General features: G+C 33.5%; 1 non-coding gene across 1 annotated transcript; it reads left to right on the forward strand.

The window, feature by feature from the left end:
* The first annotated feature begins 12,971 nt into the window (after window positions 1-12,971).
* Window positions 12,972-13,076, forward strand: LOC121222850 (small nucleolar RNA R71). Its single transcript, XR_005920220.1, has one exon. It is a non-coding gene; the product is annotated as a small nucleolar RNA R71 (small nucleolar RNA).
* The last annotated feature ends 1,065 nt before the right edge of the window (window positions 13,077-14,141 follow it).

The following is a 14,141-nucleotide window of genomic DNA, read 5'->3' on the forward strand; positions in this document are numbered from 1 at the left end:
GGCTTCTAATGGACATCGTTTCATTTTTGTGGTTATTGACTACTTCACTATGTAGGTAGAAGCAGCCTCATATGCTAATGTCACAAAGGCAGCAGTCAGTAATTTTTTGAAGAAAGAATCATATGTCGTTATGGAATGCCTGAAAGGATCATATCTGACAATGCGCTGCATTTGAATAACAGCACAATAGCAGAAGTCTGCAACCAGTTCAATATCAGACACCATAATTCATCTCCGTATCGTCCAAAAATGAATGGTGCAGTGGAGGCGGCCAACAAAAATATCAAGAAAATTATGGCGAAAATGGCTGAAACTTACAAGGATTGGCATGAGAAGTTATCATTCGCCCTTCTTGCTTACCGAACATCTATCAGAACTTCTACTGGGGCAACGCCTTTTTCTTTGGTTTATAGGATGAAGGCAGTTATACCCATTGAAGTTGAAATCTCTTCTCTCTGGGTATTGGCTGAGTTAAAATTGGATGAGGCTGAGTGGATCCAATCTTGGTATGATCAGTTGAATTTGATAGAGGAAAAAAGACTAAAAGTTATTCGTCACGGTCAAATGTACCAGAAACGAATGATGCGGCTTATAACAAAAAGGTTCATCCTAGAGAATTTCATGAGGGTGATTTGGTATTGAAAAATATCCTCCCTTTACAAAAGGATTTCAGAGGGAAATGGATGCCAAACTAGGAAGGACATTATGTTGTAAAAAAGGCTTTTTTCTGGAGGTGCTTTGATTTTGAGTGAAATGGATGGTAAGAGTTTGCTGAATCCTGTAAATTCAGATTCAATAAAGAAATATTTCACTTGAATGAGGGATCAAAGTGAAAACCCGTAAAGGGCACTTTGACGCAAAAAAAGAGAGGAGAAGCCAAGGTAAAAACCCGCAAAGGGCGCCTTGAGACCAAAGGGGATTAGAGAGTTGACAACCCAAAAAGAGCAGCTCAAACATTGATCAGATTGGGGCATGTGGTGATCTTGCTATACCTAAATCAGCAGAAAAGGATATGTGACATCTTAGGGCATCGACGGAGTTCTGTTGATCTCCTAAACACATGTTAAATTCAAAATGGTCCTTAGTTTGTACGGAGAAGTTCAAGCTGTAATATCCAAGGCACCTAGTCTTCATATTACTTGTACTTAATTTGTTTGCTCTTGTAATACTTTATTCTTTGATGATCTTGAATACTTTTTTCTTTTCAAGACACTTGCTATCAATAAATTCCTTTTCTATTATTCGAGTTATGCCTCGAATTAATTCATTTCTTAATCAGTATTATGATCTTTGTGCAAGCATGTTACATTAGAATAATGATTAATGGACTAATAAACTTTCACAAAAGAAGTTTTGTATATTACTCTGGGAACTTCTAAATAATTTAGTAACCTGAAACAATACTATTGTTTAGAATGCACCAAGTCTAAAACTTGAAGTGTCGAAGAAGGAAAAGTTTAAATTAAAACTGTTCTTTCGGATTTTGTTGTCCAAATGTTGATTGAACGAGACAACAAGAAATCTTGATTGGTGACAAAGCTTCAAGGGATACAAAGAAGTTCCCTTTAGAAAAGAAATTCTTCATTTGCACATAAGAATTTAGTATGATACCCGGGGAAGGGTGTAAAGAACCAAGGTGTTTCATGATCTGCATCCTTGAGATACGATAAGATTGAGGAAAAGCCAAATTTTTCTACCCTTGGGTCACAGCGGAAGAAAGATGGTACAAATTTTTTGCGTCCCAGTGGATTAAGCTTTGAAGTTCACGGTGAGGGCAATTTGATTAAGTGTTTCTTTGGAGATGCCAGCCTAGCAAAAAGGCGTTGTAGCACGTCAGCGATGAAACCTTAATAAACTTTGAGTAATGATAACTTGAGTTATAATGAGGGATCATTCTCGAAAAAAATGACATTCTGCATTCATTCAAATGTCATTCATACATGTCTAGTTAGGAGCATTTGATTCATTTTGATCATGACATCCTAATCGCTAGGAATAAATAGGTTCATGAATTGAATAGGTCATGTGCCTCAGAGAACAAACCGGTGAAACTTCAGCCTTATCTCCCTGAGCAGCAGTGGAGTAGGTTGAAGATAGCAGATCTTGCCTTCCTGTGCTGGCAGTGAAGCAGATCGAAGACATTAGTCTTATCGCCTTGAAGTTGCAATGGAAAAGATTGAAGCCACGACGGCGAACCTTACTTCCCTGGGTTGTAGCGGAGTAGATTGAAGCCACGACGATGAATCTTATCTCTCTGGCATTAAGGCTTGGATTAGCTGAAGTGGAGCGGGTTGAAGCTGTGGGCAGCGAATCCTATCTTTTTGGCATTATAGTGCATTAGATTAAAGCCGCAATGGCGAATCTTACTCCCTTGGTGGTGTAATGGAACAGATTGAAGCTACGACAGCCAATCTTTTTTCCCCAACATTGCAATTTAAAAGATTGAAGCCGCAACGGAAAATCTTATTTCCCTGGCGTTGTAGCGGAACAGATTGAAGCCACGACGGCGAATCTTATCTCCCTGGCGTTAAGACTTGGATTAGCTGAAGTGGAGCGGATTGAAGCTGTGGGCAGCGAATCCTATCTCTTTGGAATTACAATGGAGCAGATTAAAGCCGAAACGGCGAATCTTACTTCCCTGGCGGTGTAGTGAAACAAATTGAAGCTACGATGGCGAATCTTGTTTCCCCAACATTGCAATTTAAAAGACTGAAGATGGCAAATCTTATCTCCCTGAAGTTGCAGAGGAGTAGAATGAGTAAGCAGGTCTTATATCCCTAAAGTTGCAGTAGAGCAGACTCAAGAAAGCAAGTCTTATCCCCCTAAAATTGTAGTGGGGCAGACTAAATAAACAAATCCTGTCTCCCTAAAGTTGTAGTGGAGTGGATTAGAGTGATGGATCTTATCTCTTTGAAATTACAGTAAGAGCAGATCGCATCAAACTCATCTTTAAGTTGCAGCAGATCAAGTTGAAAGCTATAAGTCTTGTCTCCCTGAAGTTGCAGTGAAGCAGATTGAAGATGGCAAATTTGGTTCTCTTGAGAGACTACAATGAACGAATCCTATCTCCTTGGCATTGTAGTGGAATAGATTACCTCTGAAGATGCAGTAGGAAGGAATGAGGCTACTTGAAGAAGAAGAGTACCAAGGTCCAACACGACCGAGCAAAATTGGGCATTTTTAAAGTCTTTGCTCCGTTCTCGTTACACGATAACGAGCAAAGAGGGGCAACTGTAATACCCTATTTTGGCCCAGGTCAAAAGGGCCAAAATTACAAACGGGCCTATGTGGCCCAAACTAAACAGAGGCCCAAAATTAACTAGGCCCAAAACAATAGTCAGAAGCCCTAGGGTTTCTAGGAAATCTTCAAGCGCCGCAGCCAAGCACCGCAGCACGATCTCCATACCTGCACAGCAAGAAATAAACAGCAAAATGGAAAGGAAATCAAAAGATTGAAAATCGAATCAATGAGAACAGATTTGATTTCTATATTTTATTTTATTATGGCTATAAAAAAGCCATTGAGATACTATAATGGGGACCCGAAAAAAATCAATAAAAAAGAAAGTATTTTTCACTACAAAAACAGAGAGTTCAATACGGAGAAAGGCATAAATCGATTCAAAAAGGTTGATATTTGTAATTTTTATTTATTTTTTTCTATTGTTTTATTTTTATTCTACAAACGAATAAAATAAAAAAAATAAAAAAGAAAGAAACGACCTGAGTGGTGCCCAGAATCGCCGTGAACGGCCGGAAACCGAAAGGGTTCTTGGAGATTTGGTATTCTTCCAGCGGCATTTTGAGGGTTTTGGGTCCAAATATGGGTTTAAGGGCTTCGAAGGAGCCGGTTCTGAAGTTTCCCCCTTTTTCGGCCACCGCAGACGACGGTGCCGGCGCCGGAGATCGGCGGCCGGTGCGGTGGCCATTGACCGGCCAATGACCAACTAATGGCCGGACGACTAGGGAAGGGGAGAGAGTTTCTGAAGGATTTTTTTTGTTTTTTTACAGAAGAATAAAAATGATTTTTTTTTGAAATGATTTTGGCTTAAATAAGCCTACTAAAACGACGTCATTTTGGGCATGGGTTGACCCGAATCCGACTCGACCCGGCCTAGGATCCGCATGTTTTTGAGTGGAGGGGTAAATTGCGCTTTCAGCCCCTCCGCCTTTTTAATATTTTACAGTTAGGTTTTTTTTATTTTTTTAATTAGCCCTTTAATTTATTTTCAATTTCAATTTAGCCCTACTTGAACGACGCCGTTTTAGAGGAGAAAGGAAAATTTCCCTTCCAGCCCCTCTTTGTTGTTTGCGTGTTCAATTTAGTGTTTTTATCTTTACTTATTTGTAGATTTGCCCCAGATTTTTATTCGCAGTTCGATTTAGTCCTTTTTTCTTTATTTTTTATATTTTTTTAAAATTAATTAAATAATGTAATTATTTTTATTTTTATATACGTAATTATTTATATATATGTATTTTTATTTTTTATGTACATATTTATTCTTTTTTAACGAATATTTTTCTCATATTTATATATATACATATTTTAAAAAAAATTAATTTCGATAATGTATTGATTATTTAATTATTTTTAATCTATATATTTTTTTCTTTTATATGTACGTATATGTATTTATTTTTTTCTTCCTGACGAATATTCTTTTATATTTATATAAACACGTATATAAATCTATGTTTTTTCGAAAATGCTTAAATACCTACTTATTTTAACATATATTTTATAATTTATATATATATTTTTTCATACTTTTCTTTTTTTTCACAAATGCATTATATGTTTTGTTTATATAAATTTTTATAATCCAAATTTTATATGTGAATTCATGTGTATTCTTCATAATTTTAATGTATATGTTATGTATCTCTTATTCTTTATATTTTTTTTTGTTTATTTCCTTCATTTGTTTATTGATTTATGTTTTCATTTATATTTTAAAATAGTTTTTTTTTATTTTTCTCATTTATTTGATATTCTTGCATTGTCATTGTTTATTTTTTTTATGTTTATTAGTTTCGTTTAATTATTTGTTTATATTATTTCTATGCCATTGTTGTATTTATTATTGTTATTTGTTATTGCGACATTTATACATGCATTCAATATAACATTACATCATCTTTTTACTCGAATTTAAAAATAGAAAATTTTCAAAATAGAGATAATACTCGTATTTAGGATTTTCAAGGAAATTGAGCCCTAATGTATTGGGTTCCAATTTTCTTCGTTAAATCTAACAATTGAGAATTACTCCTTAATCAAAAATAAAATGAAAAGCTTGTTATCGGAAATTCAATATGTTTTGTCCTAATGCATTGGATGTGACGTGTTGACTTCTCGAGATAAAGATTTTTTGTAAAAATAAAGGAAATATTCAATGTTTGGGATTTTAAAAAATTGTGCCCTAACGTATTGGGCCACGATTTCTTCATAAATTTTAAACAATTAAATATTTTCTTAAATTTTATTACACAAGTCTTTAGGACAAACTCATTTTTGAGGATATGAAATGTCGTGCCCTAACGCATTGGGTGTGACATTTCTTCTCCTAAATGAGAGAGTCTTAATAAATAACTTGATTTAATCAATGATTGAATTTTTTAATTCTCGACATTAAAACATTGATTAATCAATTTGGTACCAATTTTTTGGGCGTTACGAGGGTGCTAATCCTTCCTCGAACGTAACTGACTCTTGAACCCGGTTTTTTTAAAAACTCGTAAACCAAAGTCGTTTTAGGTGATCTAATCACACCTTAATAAAAGATTGGTGGCGACTCCAAATTTTCATCGACAACTAAATTTTTGTTTTTCAAAAAATGGTTTCGACAAGAGCAATTGAATTTAGGTTGATTAATTAAAATTTATTTCTAATTAAAACTCCTATTCTCGCATTAACTCGATTTATGGATTCTCCTATTATCAAAGAATTTATTGCGTAAAATAAAAATCAAACGATAGAATTCATCATAGGGTTCATCTCCCCTAGTTATTTAGAAAATTAAATCATGCTTGAAAATAAAAACATCCAAGATATAGTATAACCGACAGAAACAAAGAAACTCATGATAACTCCGTAAGAAATCAATTGGGAATCTTCAATCTTGATGAAAATATGCTTCAGAATTGAATTCAATGGTGTTTTTCAAGTTGTTTTCTTTAGAATTCTATGAAGTTTCTCTCCTATCTTTTTTTTTTTGTCATATATGTGTCTTAGAATTTTCGAAAAACTTAAAAATTGAGTTTTTTCGCAGTTCAGAGTGCCAATTCACAAAATCGACATAGCCTGTTATATAGTTGTGTGGCAGCCCATATGGTCCCTATACCTTACTCTAATTTAGCATCGAATAATCACCCAAAACACATTAAGAATGAGATTAAAACATGTTACGTTTAGCACTTATTAGTGGTGGATACGTATTGCATACACGTCAAGTCTTAGGTAGGAACGTGTAATTGTGCATGACACTTAGTGAGTTTCATTTGTTGTACCTGATTAGTGGATTCGTGTATGCACATATTCTGATTGGTAACCGGCCAAAAACGTTGATTTGTTTGTGCTATAATTCCTTTATATATAATAGTAGAAGAGAGGGAAAGAGGACTTTAGTTCTCCTTTCTCTGTTTTCCTAGTTCTTTTTGTCTAAAACTGGTGGTGTTTAACCTGTCTTATAACACTTAGTTTCCGATTAACCCAGCAATAAGAATAATTAAGGAACTAAATTGGAAAAGACTGCAAGTTGGCGGCATATATTGGAAGAAATGGGATAGCTTGAAAATGAATTGGACATAGGTGAGATCCAATTTTGGTTCGATTAGGATAGAACCAAACAGTTCCTTAGTTGGAGACATAATAACTAGCCATGGACGACTCTCATAAGATAGGAAGTAACGCGGGAAGGTGGAATGACAGAAATGTGCAAGTGTACACAATCGTTACAAGTAGTAAAGTGACAAGTAAATGTTAAGTTATCGCACCCACAGGGATAGTGCAAGAAAGATATTTATGAAATGTAAATTTAAACACTATGGTAATGAAAACAATTGTTGAAGTGATCTAAAAACTAAAACTAATTTAACTAAGTAAATAAAAAGTAAAATAATCCAATGTGTGATTTCTCAAAGATGAGGTTTAATCAATATGAAATAATTGTGTTAGATCAATTACATTCTTTAACTTAAAATTAATAAACTAATGCACATACAAATAATTTCACAGCAACTTGGTATTTTGCTAACTAATGCACATGCAAGCCTACTAAACCAATTAATCTCTTGAACATATTACTATTTCAACTCAAACAATTAATCAATTTTCATAAGCAAATATAAGATTAAGTGAGGTTACAATATATTTCTACATTGAAACAATTTAATCACAATAATCTTGCAAGTTATGCAAGGATAATATATCGTTTAATACTGTCGCTAATTTAACCCTCAGCAACCTTAGAAGATTAAACATGCACCAATTAGATACTGTGTCAGTTAATTAAAATTTCAATACTATTAATAATTAATTCATTCAATACCTTACAAATGTAATGCAACTATAACATAAACATGGTTTTATTTAATTGATCAATCTACCAAGGCCTAATAACAACATAAACATTATTTTAATAATTAAAACAAATAGAATGCAATCCATCTAACACGAATTAGATTTAAGTCATTTAAATTAGAACAAGAACAACAACACAACAATTATTCATGTTCATGATCACAACATAAACAGGAAAATTAAAGAGAAGGGAATTAGAAAGCAAATAGAATGCAATCCATCTAACACGAATTAGATTTAAGTCATTTAAATTAGAACAAGAACAACAACACAACAATTATTCATGTTCATGATCACAACATAAACAGGAAAATTAAAAAGAAGGGAATTAGAAAGCAAATCCAATATTTCTCTAAAGCTAAACTAGTGCGCTCCTCTCCTTCTCTACTTGTTCTATCGATCCAAGGCCTTCATGAATACTTGAATTCTGCTACTTCAAGGCGGATGAAAGCTCTTTTTCAAGAGGGAAATCGGCAAGGGAAAGAAACAAATGAAAATGGGAAAGCAAGAAGGGAATGGAAGAGAGAAAGTGAGTAAGAGAAATGTGTTTAATGTTGTGGTGTGTGAAATGAGGAAGGGAAGAGGGGTATTTATAGGTGGCAATGACTACTAAAAATAACAAATAAATATCAGCCATTCCCTCTTCCTTAGCCGGTCATGCATGATGCAAGTTTGAATGGCTCAAACTTACTATTTTTAGCTTGGGGAAAAAAGTAAAAAGCACGAAATATGGAAGGGTTTGAATGGCATTTAGGAGAAGCACAAGGGCTGTTTTGAAAGTGTAAAAATCAAATAAAATCAGCTAATTAGGTCAGCTATATGGACAGTTTGGGCTGCCCCATTCATGTTGGATCAGTCTTATTTAATTTAACAAAATTGGGCCACTTTCTTCTTTAGACTTTATATTAATTTTTAACCCAATCAATGTTGGATTAAAATTAAATATAAATTATGTATAATAATAATTATTGTACCGTGCTTGGCTGGAAAAATAATTAGCGTTGCTCTTGATTCACTTGATACACAAATTACCCTAATAGTTCAAGCCTTTCAAGGTGTCTGCCGAGCCAACTTTTACTTTTTGTGTAAAACTGTCAAAAATAAACTAGATTTATGAAAATTTAATATAAAAATAATTAAAATTCAATATTTTAATTATTTAAGTGCAAATTAATTATTTTATAATTAAAGTATGAATTTTGACAAAAATTACTACGAAACTATATGAATTAGAGCTCAAAATGTGCTAAAAATTCTATATATTTTTGTGTTTCCTCACCCCCAAACTTAATTCATTGCTCCTCCTGAGTAATGCACAATTTTTAAAGAGAAAGTGCTTGAAATCACCATTGAAAAATATCTTTAGGATGTATTTCCCCCATAACTATGAATTTAGTGTAATTATGCTCAAGAACAAGAATTTTGAAATCATGCAACTTAAGTATTCATATTGTTTGAATTATTCTCAATCATTATCATGATGGCAATAATAGACTAAATGTTTTCTCAATAAAGATATGTTAATTCTTACCAAATAATTTTTATTCCATTATTTAATACTAAACTGCAATCACTAAGTTTAACTTATGTCTTCATATGTTGAACTTAGCAATCTCTCTCTACTAATGTAGGTAGCATAGAAATCTGAATAGAAATGCCTTTTAAATAGGTTGTAAGGTGGCTGGGCTAGGGGTAGTAAAAGATAAAAAAAATTTAAGCCAAAAACCCTAGACTCAGCTTGCATTGGCCCTAAATACCTTCAACACACCAACTCATTTTGCTTTTGAGTTTACATGCTCTTTTGTACATCTATTTCTTTCGAGTACATATTTTTTTTCGAGCATATTATTGTATGTGTTAAAATTTTTTGAGCATTCGATACTTCTTTTCAACTCCCCCAAACTTATTTTCAAATAATCTTTTGGATAAATTGAGTCTAGTGTTTGGGGCAATTTAGAGATAATTAAGAGAAAAGTGATGGCTTAATATTGCAATGGTTCAAATAAAATCAGGCCATATAGTCTCAAAGTTGGGTTTTAAGGGATAAATATTCATTAAGGTTGGCTTGAAAAGCTCAAATGGTCCAAACAAAAGTTTGTCTAAGTCATTTTCAAAAATTTCATGCTTCCTAGGATTTCGCCTCAAGAAATTACCAAGTCAATTCTAGAGACTTAAACTTTCATGCATGCCTAGCTCTCCTAAGGAATTAAAAATTTTATGGTATGATTTACAAACTTTATTAAGAGTAAGATTATGTCATAGTTCAGCTAACATAACAATTATTGAGATAATAGAACTTTATTTATACTAGAAGTTAGCATAATTTAAAAAAAATCAAATTTTTGAACAAAATATAACTTAATCATACTTATAAGAATAACGTATCTTGAAAAAAAAATTCAATTTTTGGTCCCTCCCCAACTTAAGATGAACAATGTCCTCATTGTTAAAAACAATAGAACAAAAATATAAAAGTGAATAGAAACTGTACACCAGGTAGGACCCTAGGAAAAGGAGGTGAGTCAAGTTTGACTGCTTAAATACCAAACTTTTCCTTGCCAAATCTAGTCCTAGACATATACATATCTCTTGCCACACTTCTTATTTTGCAAATTGTTCAATTTTTATTTATGATTTCAACCTCTTGTTTTATTATGCGAGAAATAGAAATATCCTAAAAGAATTTAAAACTAAAAACTTAAAATATCCTAAAAAGAAAAATAAAGTAAATACAAGATCCCCCTCTTTTTATTTATTTGTAGACCCTTCTGAATCCGACCCATCTTTTGCTTCATCGTCCTTTTTTTTTACTCAACTTGCCTCGCTCCTTCCTTGACATTGGAGTCCATGGTTCAATTATAAAGTCTAGAAATTCAGGAACAAAGACAAACGAGTTATGAAATATTTTCTTAAAAACATCTCTAATTAAGTCATCTTGTATTTTTGAGTATCTCTAATAAGCTTGTTGTCGCCACTGCATAAGTTGCAGCATATCCATTATAGCAGAACGTTCACTTCATGGAATGGTGCTCGATGAAGGGACTCTTGGTGTCAGAGTTAAAAAAATATGGTAAAGGTGGTTTCGATTTTGGGTAGGTGGGTGAGTAGCCGATGATAAGGTTTAGAGATGGAAGGGTGGCAATTTTAAGTATGGTTTAGGGTTTGGGGTGGTGATTTAGGGAGTTAAGGGCTGTGACATTAAAGGGTTCAGGGAGATGGACTATAGGGATACTTTGGAGTAGCGTTGGAGCAAGGAAAGGGCTACAAGCGTGTGCGGAATAAGGTTGAATATTTCTTTTCGTAGCAGTGTCTTAACCCTAATGACAGCTCTTTTTTGGATCCTAAGCTCCTGAGCTGAATGTAAACTAAAAAAAAAACTTAAAGAGAATAGTGCTTGGGTCAAAAGTTGACCCTTTATTTAACAAAACAAATGCTTAAATTTTTCAGGATACTTAGAAAAATATTTATTGAAAAATTACATTAAATTAAACTCTTATGAAAGACTGGAGAGGTCACAGATGGTCCCGCTTAAGTCCCAATCTCCTAGACAGAATTTTAGTTAATGTAATAACCTAAAGAAAATTTTATCTAAGTCTACCATTTTATTCAAATGAAAAAAAAACTAAAAATATAAAATAACGATAGAAAAAGTGAAGAGAACTCCCTCTATTTTATTCAAAATATTCATTGGCTAAGACAGTGCCAAAGGGCCATCTTTCACACCAACCATACTCATTTAGGAAGTAATCAAGCTCTTGCCCAACAAATTTGTCCAACATTTGATTTGGGAAAGAAAACCAGAAATGATCTTTTATGGTGGCCTTGTTTAACTTCATGTAATCCATGCAAATCCTCCAACTTGTGACTCAAATATCTGCAATAATCCATCTGATACCCTTCTTCTGCTTTTCCAAAACCACAAGTGACTTTTCTTTTTTATTCTTGGTGAAATCAATTGAAATCATGATAGATAAAGTCGAAGATAGATCCAAATAATCATATTTCAAATAAGGAGGCAAAATCTTCAGTTCCAATTCAACAGGCTCTTCAATCAACGCTTTTGGTTGTGTGTTCTCCTAAGATAATAACTCTTATGATTCCAGTGGAACTTCCTGAGTGAATCCTTTCGTTTTAGCTTCTAACAAAGCCAAATATTCCTCATCTTCATCAACACTTGGAGAATCTGCTAATAGAATATATTCTAATGGATCATCTAGAGAATTGAGCTCCAATTCTATAGAAGCCAATGATTCCATTTTAGAAATAGCAGAGCAGACTTCAACTACATCTAGGGATTTAGCAGAATCGAAGTCATTAAAAGTTACCTCGTCATCAAAAATTTCTTTCAACTGAGTATCATGTTGCTACTTTTGGAATCGTTGAGGATATGGCAGTGGTGGAATCTTAGCTTTAACCGAACAACTCTTATGTGGAAATTTTTCTGCATCTAACAAAGATCTTAGATAATCAGAACTAACTGGTTTAGAGTTTACCTCATCAAGGATCATTGAATCTGACTTCTGTGAAATAGGAGTTTCAACACATAGTTGAACTTCCTCTTTGTCTTGAGCTACAACAAGTTCATCTTGACCCTCAACCACCTTGGGCTCTAATGTCTTTCCACTTGGCAAATTGACCACGTTGCAATGTTCTTTGCCCGAAATTCTTGGATTTTCAGTATCGCTGGGCAAAGCTCCTTGGGGTTTATTTTGAATTTCATTGGTTAGCTGGCCCATTTGATTCTTTAGATTTCTTTAAGTGACATCATTTTTCGCTATATATGCCTTTAAAAAATTCTCAAGATCACTTGAAGATTTAGTTTATGGGGGTTTTGCACTTGTTGAGAATATCCTGGCAGATAATTTGGTCAAAATGGCATAGAATAGTCGTTATGGTTCGCCCATTGATTACTCCATGGAGAAATTGGATGATTCTGACACAAAGAGTTGTAAGAATTTGATTGCGGACCATTCCAATTCTGATTTTCCATGTAATATTTTTTGACTCGTGATTTTATGAGCAATTTTCAAGGAAATGGTCATCTCCACAGTATTCAAAAGAAATATTCTCGAACTGGTTCGACTGCTGACCTATCAGATTACCATTGAAACCATTAACAACTATGTTCTTAAACATGAAAGACATAGAGAATACATGGGCTACCAAAGAAGCAAGTGTGTCTGCTTCATGTACTCCTGCTACTCGTCTTTTTGAGGCTACTCGGTTGGTTGGCCACTGATAGTTATTGCTAGCAATTCTTTCAATAATCTCGTAAGCATTGTTATAAGACTTAGAAAGAAGGGCTCTATTTGTTGAAGCATCCACCATCATTCTAGTATGAATATTGAGACCAATATAGAAAGTTTTCATTTGAATGTAGTAACGAATGCCATGATTAGGGCATTTTCATAATAACTCCTTAAATCACTCCCATGCCTTATATAAAGATTCTTCGTCAAGTTGCTGATATGAAATGATTAATTATGATCTTGGTGGTCAAAGATAGAGGAAAGTATTTCATTAAGAAATGTTCAACCATCTCTTACCATGTAGTTATAGAACCTGACGGGAGGGAGTTCAACCACGCTCATGCTTTATCTCTTGAGAAGTATGGAAATAATCTCAGTCTCAATGCATCCTTGGTTACCCTGACTAGTTTGAATGAGTCACACACTTCCATGAATAGCCAAAGATGAAGATATGGATCTTCAGTAGGCATCCCACTAAATTGGCCCATATTTTGCAACATATGGAACATGACTGGCTTTAGTTCAAATTGTAGTGCCTCAATTTCGGGTCTCACAATATTCGGATTAAGCTTGTTGAATAGAGGAATGGTGCAATTTCTGTCATCAACAACAATGATTGGATTGTGAGAATTATAAGTTAAGCTCCTCCTTAATTTTTTTTTTGATTTTTGAAATTTATCTCTTCGGTGCTTCTTTGGTTCACTTGTCTTCTCTTTTGTGTGAAAGTCCTTTCAATTTCAGGATCTACGGGAAGTAAGTCTAATTTGATCAATACTCATAAACACCTGAAATAAACACCAAAAAATATATATTGCAATTAAAATTTAACAGAAAAAAATAGACAAAAATGCAAAATTAACAATTTCACAATATTTTAAAACAGTCCCCGGCAACGGCACCAAAAACTTGGAATGAAAAAAATGTGCAAGTGTAATGTGATTTGTGCAAGTGTACATAGTCGTTCAAGTAATAAGTAAAATGAGTCCACAATGACTGTATAAGCTTAACCAATTAATTTCAAAATTATAAATTCACAATTTGATGTAAAAATTCAATAATTTTGGATAGTGATGGTTAAATAAAATAAATGCAAAGATTGATTCCTAATGCAATTTTAATCTAGATGCAACTTACCTAAATGCATGAATGAATGAATTTAGCAACAAAAATAATCAACATTAAATGGGCTAGGATAATTATATTAATCAATTCAATTTATTTTATCATGTTTAACAATGTTCAGAAATACTTCCACGGCAACTCGATCTTTCATGAGTTTGGAAACCAAAATAAGTCCTTTCAGAGTC

This window comes from Gossypium hirsutum, chromosome D10 (genome assembly GCF_007990345.1).
Source record: "Gossypium hirsutum isolate 1008001.06 chromosome D10, Gossypium_hirsutum_v2.1, whole genome shotgun sequence".
Classification (NCBI taxonomy): Eukaryota; Viridiplantae; Streptophyta; class Magnoliopsida; order Malvales; family Malvaceae; genus Gossypium; species Gossypium hirsutum.